Source organism: Botrytis byssoidea (assembly GCF_014898295.1).
Source record: "Botrytis byssoidea strain MUCL 94 chromosome Unknown BBYS_004, whole genome shotgun sequence".
Taxonomy (NCBI): Eukaryota; Fungi; Ascomycota; class Leotiomycetes; order Helotiales; family Sclerotiniaceae; genus Botrytis; species Botrytis byssoidea.
In genome coordinates, this window is record NW_024065845.1 from 241,780 (window position 1) to 256,229 (window position 14,450).

A 14,450-nucleotide genomic window follows, 5' to 3' on the forward strand; every position below is an offset into this window, starting at 1 on the left:
TTTCTTAAATAACTAATTTTATTACAATTAGCTTAGATTCTATTATATTTTGTACTACAATAGATTATAATTTAATTCTTCAATTAATTAAATTATTTTTATGTATAAATATATAGTTATTAATAAATTAAATAAAGCTTTTATTTTTTTATATAATCTGTATTACAAAACTCTTTAATATATTTATTATTATCTTTTTTATATATAGTTTTGAATGTTTTAGTTTTTTTTAAATATCGAAATATTCTTTTTATAATTGTTATATAATCTTACCAATTTTAATATAAAATAAGTAATATCCTATTTAGTTTTTAATATTAAATATAATGATTTTCTTATTGTTTTTTAAGCCCATTTTATTTTATTTAAATCAGCTTTATTTGGATTTATTTTTATATCATTTTTAGTAACCATAAATATAGCTATAAGAATACAATCTTTTAGTTTTAGATCTTTTAAATATTTATTTATATACTCTTCTTGATATAATTTAATATAATCTTTATTTAAATTAATTTAAATATTTAAATAATCTTTTATTAAATCTAGATCTTTTAGATCTAAATTATTTTTAAGATTTTTAATAAAATCTTTAATTAGAACCTTACTAGAATCTATAATAATAATATTATTAACAAATATATTTAATATTAATCTCGAATATTTATTTGATTTTATATAAGTAAAATTTAATTTATTTAATATACTTTTTGATATAGTATATTAAGTTCTAATAAACTGTTTTAATTTATATAGAGCTTTCTTTAGCTTTAATATTATATCATTTTTATAATATATTTCAAAGATTTTAATATATATATTTTTATTAATATTTTTTTATATAAAAGCTAAAACTATATTTATTTTATATATATATTACTCTTTATTTATTATTAATACAAATACTAATTTCTAGGGTATTTGTTTTATTATATTAATAAAAATATTTAAATAATCTAATTTATATGATTATTTAAATTCTTTAGTTATATATCTAGTTTTAAATTTAATACTATTATTAAATAAATATTTAATTTTATAAACTCCTTTTTATTTAAAGATATTTAGCTCTTTTATATTATTTGTCACGGTCATGGACTAAAGGGCTCCATTAGGCACATAATAGTAAGCCCTTGGGCCTATCATATGCCGAAGGGAGCCCGCATATATATATAAATTGTATAGTTTTTATAAGTTTAGAAGAATTAATGAAAAATCTTTGTACTATATTTTATCTAATTGATTTATTATTAATATTTATTTTAACAATTCTTTTATTCTTCAATAAAACAGTTTATTAACTAATATTTATTGAAAAGCTATTAATATTAATATAATCTTTATAAAAAGAATGTCTAAAGATTATAATTCATATAATATAATCTTAAATCAATTAAATAGGGATATTAATTAACTTTTTAAGAAAATCAATATTGATATATAAATGACTTAATTATAATAATCTTTTGATAATAAGAATTTATTATTAATTTAATAATTCTAAGAAATAAGAAAAGAAATAATTATTATAAGAAAAATTTATAAAATAATAATAAATTATTATTATATATAATTATCTTAATTAATTATAATAATTCTATAGTTATAATATATATAATTCCTAGGGTTATTATTTTAAATCAAGGAAAATCTTCTAAATTATAGAAATTAAAATAATATAAAGGAAAAAATATTAATAAAGTTAAAGATTTTTTCTTTTAAATAAAAATTATATTTCAAAACAATAATAGATATTATTTTTTAATAGATAAAAAAAAATTATATTATTTAATATTTTAAAAAACAATTCCTAGTAATTTAATATTAATATAAAAACGAATTATTAAATAAAATAATAAAATTAGAAAACTTTAAAGAATATATATATAATATAATTATAAATAAAAGGAACTAATAATAATAAATAATTTAAAAAATTATATATACAAATTAAAAAAAGAGTAAAATTATAAATATCTTTATAATATATTTAAAAGATTTTAAAAAAAAATATTAAATAAAAGCTAAATAATATTTAAAAAAAAAATTATCAATAAATCTTTTATTTAATTTAATTTAAAGAATATTCAAATTATCTTAATAATCTAAATCTTATCTTAAATTTATTAAATATATTTATAAATTAAAAAATATTAATAAATTATATTCAAATAAAAATATTAGAAAATTATAATAAATATACAAATATACTCATTTTTTTTATAATTAGATTTTCTTTTAAAATACTTTTATATATAGAATAATATATTTATAAATATTATTTTTTAGGATTAAAAATTAAATTATTTAATAAGAGATTTAGTAATTAAATTGAAAAAGCTTTTTATTAAAATATTATATATAAATTATATTCAAAATATTATTTATTATAAATATCAATAAAAAAGATATTATATTATTATATATTAAAACCTTATTATATATAAGTATTATAAAAGAAAGTATAAAGATTTTATTTATTTAAATAATATATTTAATATTCTTTATTTAAAAAACATTTAGATTTAATTATTATAATAAGTATTCCTCTAATATTAGATTTATAAAAAAAAAGGGAAAATAATTTGTATAATTATTATATTTTTCAATATAAATAAAAAGCTAATAGTTTTTTAATATTTTATTAATTTAGAAATATAAATTAATATTATTTAATAAATAAATATATAAAGTGAGATTAAATATTAAATAAGAAAGTATTTTATTTATATTTTATAAATAATATTATTATTACCTTATATAAAAATTATAAATTTATTATAAAAATAAAGAATAATAAAAGGAAAAAAAGAATTTATATTTATAACTTTATTTTTATTATATTAGATTTATTAAAGATAAATATTATTCTAAATTTATTTTAATTATAAATAATAAACCTAAATATTAATTAAAAATCAATATCTTTTTAATATTATTCTAATCTTAATAATTTTGAAATAATTCTGATAAAGAAATTTTATTAAGAAATAAAATAAGGTAATTAAATCTTTATAATATTCCTAAATAATAATATATTCTATTAATTAAAAATATAAGATTATATAATATTTGTATTAAAATTACTCATTATATTAAAGGAATTTAAAAAATATAAAATAATATTTTTAAAAAATAAAAGTAATCTTTTATCTAATTATTATTTAATACAATATTATATTAATCTCAAATCTAATTCAATTTTTTTTAAAATCTTATTTACTTTTTATTAAAAAAGGAATTCCTAATATTATAGGAATATTTTAAAGAATATTAAAAAAAAGGATAAATTAAAAAATTGATTAATTTAATGAATATTTCAATTATATTTATATCTAAAAAGAAAAGAGGTTATTGATTATATATCGATTATTACAAATTAAATCAAATTATAAAAAAAATAGAATTCTATTATTCTTTATTAATAAATCCTTAAATCAATTATAATAAAATATTATTTTTATAAAACTAGATTTAAAAAACATATATCACCACATCCATATATGAACAGAAAACAAATAAAAAAAAGTGTTTTATATATAATATAATTAATACAAATATAAAATAATACTATTTAATTTCATTAATATTTTAATAATATTTCAAATATATATCAATTAAATATTAATAAATTTAATAAATAATATTTATATAATATATTTAAATAATATTCTGATTTATTTAAAGAATAAAGTTATATATATAATAAATATTTAAAGGATTCTTAAATATTTTATTAAATATAAATTCTATATGAAATTAAAAAAATATATCTTTTATATAAACAAAATTGAGTTTTTAAATTTTATTATTTCAATTATTTCAATTATAATAGAATTAGAATATATTCAGATTATAATAGAATAGTCTATATTCAATAATTTCCAGAATATATAAGTATTTCTTAACTTTATAAACTTTTATCAACATTTTATTAAAACCTATTTAATTATAATTTATAATATAATTATATTAATAAAAGAAATGAAAAAGAAAAAAAGTATAATTAAATTCAAATAGATTAATAAAGTTTAAAAAACTTTTGAAATTTTAAAAAAAACTTTTATTTTAATATTAATTTTTTGATATTTTGATTTTTTGTTTTATATAATAATGGAAATTAATATATTAATATTTATATTAGATTATATATTATTATAATTATTTTTTATAAATACAAAAATATTATTTATATAATAATAATATTCTATTATATTCTATTCAAAAAAACTAAATTCTATGGAATAATAATATTTAATTTATAATCAAGAATTATTTATAATATATAATATTTTTATATAATAATATTATTATACAATAGATAGTTAATATATAATTATAATTATATTTGATTATAATAATTTTTAATATTTTATAATAAAAAAAATTCTAAATAATAAATAAACTAAATAAATAAAGATTCTAATTATATATAATTTCAAAATAATATATAAACCAGGAAAATTTAATTTTACCAATAGACTATCATATTGCCCTAATTATATAATAAAAACAAAAGATATTAATAATATACTTCTAATTTTATAAAACAAATTAAAAAACAAATCAATAATTACAAAGTTATTCTATAATATATTCACCAAAAAAACAAAATCTCTATATAATATTATAAACTTCTTATAATAAAAAAGATATAACTTATTATTTTATAAATAATTAGCTTTATTAATTAAAACTAATTACAAATAATCAATATTTTATCAAATAATTTATATTTTAATAGAAAATAAAATAATATATAAACTAATATTAAAAATAATAAAAAATGCTTTATTATATTTTTAATAAAATAATAAATTTATAAAAAATAAAAAATATTTAAATCAAAGATTACATTCTATTAAAATCGTTTTACTATAATAAATAAATATTAATAGACTTTTTAAATATAATAGAAACGTTTATATATTATTAGATTCTATTCTAAAAACAGAAATTCTAGAAGTTTATTATAATAATCCTATAAATAAATATTGAAGTATCACAAAAACCCTCAAAATCCTAAAATCAAAATATTTCTAATCTTCAATAAAAAAAAATATTAAAAATTATATTAAAATTTATATAATATACTAGCAAATTATTATAAAAAGATATAAATTTTACAATAAATTATAGATTCTTTTTATATCTTATAAACTATAAAAAGAAATAATTATGAATTTCATTACAAATTTACCCCCCTCAAAATTGAATAAATATATTGTTAAAAGGAATAGAAGTTACCGATGCTAAGCACGTATAGTGATTAATAATACAATTACCTAAATAGGTTAGATTAGACAAACTATAAACAGATATATTAGTTTCCTTATATAATATTATAAAAGAATCAATATACTTACTCATATAGCTATATAGTTAATATAAAGACCTTTTCCACTCAATCTTTTAATAGATTATAAGATCCGGTTAGTATAGCCTCTAGACATAATTAATGTAATTATTATTATAATCTAATTATTTATTTTATTTATTTTATTTATTTATTTTAATTTACATTCGGGGGGCAAGCCGTAGGGGCTCGCCACGATCTCCCAGGGGATACTAGGAATGAACTATACTAGCGGGGGTGCCGGCATAGCTATGCGTTCCATTCTTCTACAGCTATAATGCAGATTGGGGGAAAGGTAACCAGAGGTGCTATGCACACTCCTATTGCTTATCTCCTACTTACAATATTAGTACTATTCAACTCATTTCATATTAGGTAACTCAGGTTTGTAGCTAACTATAAAGCTCTATATTATTAGTTTTTGTATAATATAATTTATATATAATAATAAAGAAAAGAAAGCAATTCTAAAGAGAGATATAATTCTAATTAATAATATAAAAATAAGAAATTAAAAAATCTTTAGAGAAATTAAATATAATTACTCAAAATGATTAATAATTATTAGAAAATTTGCAAAATTTATTGAAATTTTTTAAAAAAAAAAGAAATAATTAATTATACTCTTTATATTTCATAAAATTAAATTGAATTTATTTAATTAATTTTCAAATTAAATACAAAAGTATTAGTAGAGTATTAGATATTTAGATTCTTTATTATATTTATAGAAGTATTCTAGAATAATATTATTATACTAAAAGTATTAGTAATAGAATATAAAGTTCTTATATCCAATTCTAAATATTATTAGTTACTAAAAAATAGAATAGGGAAAGGCAAATTTCTTTGATTCCTTAACTTAATAGTTGAAATACTAATAATAATATCAGCTAGCAAAAGTAATCTTATTTCGCTTTCATTATCTCTACTCTATCTCTTATTTAAGGGTTTTAACTATTAAGCTTATCCTATTGATAGTAAGGAGCAATAAATTATCATTTTCAATATAATTATTATAAATGCTCAGATTGACAAATTAATTAGTTTTCTTATTTCTAAGGATTCCAGTGTATTCAGGTAATTATTAGATTATTATTTATCTATTCCTTATAATCTTATAATAACATAAAAATACTTATTAGAATAAATTAGAAATATTACTTTTAATATTCTAAATAATTAAGATACTATTAATATATATAGTAATCTGCCTAGCTAACTTTAGTTGAATAATATATTCCAAATCTTTTAGAGTATTTATTATTTTAATATCAAAAATATACAAAAGTAGATTAATTACCTTATAATCAAATATTATTGGAAATTGTTCCCAATAAATCGTATAACCATAATTAACTATCTTTTGCCCTTAATAATATTATTCAATATTATTCAAAAAGATTATAATATAATTATTAAGCAGACAATTCTATTATTATATGAATTTAAGTATAACTATTTCTTTTTTTATATTTCCTATAGGATTAATATAGTTTTCTATAAAGAAATATAATAAAGAAAGTATTAATCTTAATACTTTTAGAATCAATTTGATTAATTTACAAAGATTAATATTATTTATTTTATATTAAGAAATTTATATTAAATAAATTATTAATAAATAGTTTTTATTTATTTTATAGAATTAAAATGCAAATCTTATTTATGCTTATTCAAATACTAACTTATTAAATAATAATCTGGAGTTTTTCAGAATTGTAATAATCGGAGTTATATATTAAATAAATAAAACTTCTTTTATTACTAAAATAATTACTCAATTGATCTTAGTGATATAATTATTTAATCTTATATTTATTATTATATTATAAATAGCTCTCTTAGCCCGATTTGGCTTTATTTAGCCTATATATTATACCTCGAATTCATATAGAATAAAGAATAGAATATAAATGATTACCGTTTTGTACAACACTATAGCTAATGGGCCGTGGTGTGTCTGTATAAGCCCTTTGATATACCTTGCAACCTTGCAGGCTTTCGCTTTTCATTCTGCTATATATCTTTTGAAAAAGAGTTTTCAATCAAATCAGATTTCTAGTTAATATAAAGCTAATTGAATAATTTCGTTATTTATTTTGTTAATAGAATGAATTGTTATTTCATTATTTATCTTCAGATATAAGATATATGTTTTTCTTCTTTAAAAAAAATATATTATTTTTAGCTTTTTTAATGCAAATATTATATAATTTTATTTATTCTATTAAAAAATCTAATAGAGATTATATTTAAGAAAACTAATATTCTTATAAATATTTTTGATTATGTGATAAATATAGATATTATTAGTATATTCAAAACACAGCTTAATATTTTGATTTAAAAGCTTAATAAGGTATAGAATATATAATATAAATGAGAATAGGGAGTCTTGTGAAATATTATATTTGATATAGCTATACTCTATAATTACATTTTCCAGCTAAACTCTTATTAAGCGATTACTCAAAAAGGCTTAGACTAGTTATAGAAGGGAATAAGATTATTTTTACTAATATATGCATTTTAGTAATCTATTTAATAGAAGTGTGTTAAATATATCTTATATATCCAATATAATCATTATAACTTCTTGCTTATAGATAAAGGCCTTTTCAATATTATATGCAAATAAAGTGATTAAATCTATTACTATTTGTTTAAGAAGTACTTTTTTATATTAAGAATTAATTATATCTATTATTATTATAATTTATAAAATATATTAGATAATTATGTATTCCAGATCCTTTAAGATATATAAGAGTAGAACTATTGATTATTAGGATTATATTAATAATTTGTCTTTCTTTTCAATCTTAGGGATTATTACCACCTTTGTGTATTTTCATTTATTTGGGAAATAGCTTAATTACAAATATTAATTAAAGATTCCAGTAATTATTAATTTAATAAAATCCTAATAAGTTTTTAGAAAGCAAATAGTAATCTAATTAAACCCTAATAAAATACTCAAAATTTTTATAATATTCTTTTTCATTTCTTTAAAGATTATTTTTATATATTATAAAAGTTTATTAAATATATAATCTAATTAGAATAGATTTATTATAAGATTATTATTATTATTAAAACACTTAAAAATCTTTTTTTATAAAATCCAAGTCTTTTTAATAATATCTTCAATCACTATACTATTAATAACTAGGGATAATATTCTAAGATTAATAGTGAGCTTATGTTAATTAATCACTTTATATAGATTTTTATTATAATTTATTCTATTAATGATTCTATATTAGTATTAGTATTTGGCTTTTTTAATTATAATTATTAGTTTTTATTACTAGTATTCTGTTTAATCAATGTTTTTAGTTCTAACTATTTTATAGTTTTGATATATTATTCTATATTCGCTTGTTTATTAAGAAGCAAAACGATTGAAGATATTTTTCTTCTTTTCTATTAAGTGAATTATTAATTCAAACAAAAAATCTAGTATTTCTATTAATTTATTAATTTATTTAATAGATATATTCATTAAATTTAAAAAATAAGGAATCTCATTTTTTATAATCCCCTAAAAGATTAAAAGGCTTTTTTTATTGATTATATAATTAAAGAATTTAATAATAAATGAAATAAAATTTGGGATTATAATTACCTATATTTTGTAATTAAAGCTACTTCTCAAATTAATATCAATAATAATACTAGTAAAAGGGATATTAAAGAAAATCAGATCAATTATATAATCTGCTTTATGAGTAGAAATCCCTAGGGTTCTAATAAAGTCCATTTTATTTGAAAGGGATTATTCTGCAAGAAGAGCTTCTTGGCTAGCTGAAGCTATATTAGGCTTGAATAGATTATATTTAGTATTGAAGTCGCCACCTATTATTATACAATTGAAAAATATTATAGAGATTATTAGATTTATTATCTTTTTAATATTTAATTATTAATATATATTAATAATCTATATATTATTTACTTCTATTCAAAAAAAATCCTAATATGATTAAATATGTTTTTATTAAATATATAATTATTTGCTTTTGTATATATACATTATTATTCTTAATTTCTCCCTTTTTCTTTTGAGATTATTTAGATTATTCTAGTTATTCATTAGTATAAAAAGATTATATTTTAGATAATTCTAGATCCAAGATTTAGAGTATATGAAGAGTTTTTATATATATAGGATCTTCAAATCTTATTTGTATGCTATTTGCAGTATTGCGATATATACTTCTGTCTTCTTCTAAACATTTGCCCAATCGATTTATATAAATTAAGCTATAGCTATTTAATAATTGGTATTATAGTGCTAAAAGGAATGACTACTTATTCAGATTGATATTAATATTTATATTAATATACTATAATAATGTGATATTGAAGAGTATCTTCTTATTTAGGCTGCCCTTATTTGAGTATTTCCTTTTAAGGCAGCAAGGGTTCTTAGACAAACTACTAATTGGGGAGATATTCTAAAAAGTATATTAAAAGCTACTCAGGTTTTTATATATAATAATATATTCCCTATAGATAAAAGAAGGTATTTTTATTATTATACTCTAAGAAATTATTATAATTAGAATAATTATCTTGTTTGCTAATACTTCAGTGATTAAATAAGTTTTTCAGCTATATTTCTTGATTTTATAGACTTCGGATTTCATGAAATACATGATTTTCCTATTAAGTCAATGTAGTATTATGGGATAGTTATTATACCCGGCCAGAAATAGTTCTATATAGTTTGCGTATTTAGTTTTAATCTTACACTCGGGCCCAAATAGGCTATTATAATTTATTTATAAAATATTATAATTATTATATCTTAAAGCGCTCTTATATATTATTAGATTGTAGAAACCCTGGTACCCTAAATTATAGTGGATAATATACTATTTTGATTTAATATATTAAGCTTATTTAAAGCTATTAAAGAATTTAAAGGAAAAAACTTTTCTTGGTAAATTAATAATTTAGATCTATTTATAAAAATTGATTATTCAAATAATAATTCAATAATTAATTAAAGAAGTATCTATTTATATTAATACTTTCTTAGTTATTATTTTTTTAGTAATTAATATTCTATTTCTATTTAAATTATAGAAAAAGATCGGAATCTCTTTTAATATATAATAATATTAGATTATAGATTATTCTAGATTATTATAATTCAAAATCTTCTTGATTTTTTTCGTATTTTTGATTTTAAAAAGTTTATTATATATAATACTATTAGTAATATATACCATTCATTTAATAGCTATAGAAATAATAATTGCAATATTAATATTTTTCAAATTAAAAATAGTTTTATTAATTGCTTTTCTTAATATATAGATATTTAGGTAGCTTACTATCAATATAATAATTCCTATCGCTAATAAATAGGTATCCATTCTAGTTTTCCGGGATTTAATTAATCTCCATTTGTTAGTTTGCCCTTATATACATATAATTATATTTATAAATATATTTAAGTTTTTTAAAATCTTTATAATATCCATATAAATATAATTTGAATTATTACTATTTTTATTTTTAATTATAGATTATATTATAATTTATAATAATTTAATTTTAATATTATTTATTATTATATTATATATTTTTTTATTAAAAACTGCCTTTTCTAATATACTATTAATTTCGAATTAGTAAAGTATTATTTTGAATATTTTATAGATCTCATATTTGAATTATATTTGCTTATTAAGAGTATTAAATTAATTTATAATAAAGAATCCTTTTATTACTAATAGACTTAATATAATGATTCTTGTAGTTTTTATGCTATAAACACTTGTATTATTGTAATTGAATAATAAAAATGAGGGTAATAATTGGTTTTGAGTGAATTAAGGATTGATTGCAATTGATATTCTTATAGGGATAATTACCATAATATTTATACTATTAGTGATAATTATAGTTATATTTGATATTAGAGCTTATATAATCGGAAGATGCGGTTTAGTATAATCTAAGCTCGTAGATGTATCGTGTGTGTTGATTGCTTAAATAGCCTTAGGAAATAAATAATTACTTTTTGGAATATAAAATGTAAAAAAAGGGAATTCTATTATGGTTATAGATTAAAAAGCTTTATTAAATATATAATAATAAGCCCTCGGGTTTGTTATATATTAAAGGAAATTTGTATATATATATAAATTATATAGTTTTCATAAATTTAGAAGAATTAATAAAAAGTCTTTATGCTATATTTCATCTAGTTGATTCATTACTAGTATCTACTCTAACATTATTATTCTTTTTAATAATTTTCAAAAAAAAAAATTTAAGATTTTTATTTTATAATTTATAGCTTTTTCTTAATTTTCTTTTCGATTCGAATTTATAGTTTATAAATATAATTTTAGGAGTTATTAGATTCTTATTATTACCCTTTTATTAGTATTTATCTTGACATATAATAATATATTTCTTTATATTGATCATTATTAATATTGGTTAATTTAAATTTAAAATCTTGATTTTCTAATTTTATATATTACAAATAAACGAGATTATATATATCTAATTATAGTTCTACTTCTTATATATATTTAGATTATTTAGTAAAAATAGACAAATTAGAATTAAATAACATTTCAATTATTAATCTGCCTTTATTATTAATACTAATATTATTAGAATTAATATTTCTATTTAAATCTTTATATATATTATTATATATATCTCTTTCTTCTTTTTGATTATTAATATTAAAGTTTTTATCAAACTTCTCTTATCAATAGATTCTTTTTTTTATAAATATTAATATTCTTTCTATTAAATACTGATTTAATTTTCTGATTATTTCATTTTAAAAATAATAATAAGAATTAATACATTTTAGTATAATATCTCTAGATTTAATAAATAAATTCAATTGATTTGAATTAGATTCGTTAGTATTATTCACTTTTATTGCTTTTTTTTTAATATTAAATTGATTATATATTAAATAGAATACTTTCTTTAATATATTAAAATATTTAATTTAAATTTTATAGAATATATCCATATATTTTATATAGTTTAGTTAATAAAAACAACAAAATATTTTTTTCTTATAATTCTAATATTTTAAATAATCTTTAAATATTAATATTAATTTTATCAAATTTATTTAATTTCAAATTTAAAAGGAGTTTCTTGATATTTTTGATTATTTTGCTATATATACAAATTTTACAATAACTTAAATTGATTTTGGAATTTTTTAAATTTAGAGTTTTTATAATATAGTCTTTATTTATTTAGTTTAAATATTTATATTATAAATTTGAATTCTTTAAATTTGTATTATTAGATTTCTTTTTGGATTCAGATTCTTCTCTAAATTTATTTATTTGATTTGTTTTAAAATCTTTATTACTATTATTATTATAAATAATATTCTTATTTTTGTTTAATAGATTATAATCTATATTGTATTTTAAATAAAAAGTATTATTAATTCGTTTAGTATTTGCTTTTATGTTTAAAATTTATTTGAAAATTTATAAATATTACTAAAAAACATTATTTCATTAATTCAATTCTTTTTAATAATTTGTTTAATACTAATTGAAATTGATTTTAATAATAATAGAAATATCCCTATACTCTAAAATTAATATAGATTCTTTATTAATCATATTTATATATTTTGGGATTTTATATTCTTTATAATTTATAAATCAATCTTTATTTAAATAGTAATACTTTGTAATATCTGAATCTATTATAATATTGTTTTTAGATTTATTAATTTAATTTGCTAATATAAATATAGTTATAATATTATCGTTATATTTAAAACTTAATATTATTTTATACTTTATTAGTAAGATCTAATTTATCTTTTCGATATCAAAACTATTGTCATAATTCTTATTATTTTTATTATTATTTTTATTATTTTTATTTTGTTTTTGATTTGATTTTTTATTATTTTTATTATTTTTATTCTTATTGTAGGTTTTATTAGACCTTTTAAGATTATTTAATTTTTTGTTATTTTATATAATCTTTTAATTGATTTATTACGATTTTTAAATAAAATATTAGATTTTTTATAATCTTTACTATAAAGTTCTAAATACTTTTTGAAATATTTTTTTTCTAAATATCCCCTTTTTATTATAAAATACATAATTCGAAATGGTATTATATAGCTTTATAACTCTATTAGATTTTATAGAGTTTTCTGTTCTTATTTTTTTGAATATCAATTCAGATATCAATTTATTTAAATCGATATTATTATTATTATTTGAATATTTTGATATTTATTTTGTTGTTTATAATATAAATGAATCAAATGAATTATTTAAATTGTTAAATATAATTTAAATTGTATAAACTTTTTGCTATTCAATTTTTAATTCTTTAAAATATATATATATAATCATATTATATGATTTATATATTCATTCATATTATCAAAATTAATATAATTTGATTTCATCAATTATTTAAAATATCAATTTATTATATTAAAAAAAGTTTTATCATAAATCTTATTTAAAATATTTCAGACTTTTTTTGAATTAGATTTATTTTCAAATCTTTTAGCTAAATCTATTAATATAATAGTTTTTAATACAACTAAAGCTTTTTTAAATTTATTTTTATATTCCTTAATTTTTTTTTATATTTAAAATAAAACTGTTTTATAATAAAAATATTATTTTCTTTAAAATAATATTATTAATTAGAGTTTTTGTTTGAATTGTTTATATAGAATATAAAATCATTAACTTTTTAAAAAAGCTTAGATTTAATATGTTATTCTATATAATTAGAATGATTATTTAATTTAAAATCTATATACTTGATTTTTTGATTTATACTTGATATATATATATTTTTGTAATTATTTTATTATAATATGACAAATATTATAAAATCAGAATCTTTATATTGCTTTTATAAAACTTTATTTCAAAAAGTAATTAAATTCTAGCTACTATTTTTTAATATAAGCTTATATAAATCCTTATATATAAATCTATTTAAATTAGAATATCTTTATATAGAATATAATGCTATATAATCTATTATAAATGATATACACATATATATATAGTTTCTAGAGATCTAATTTTATTCT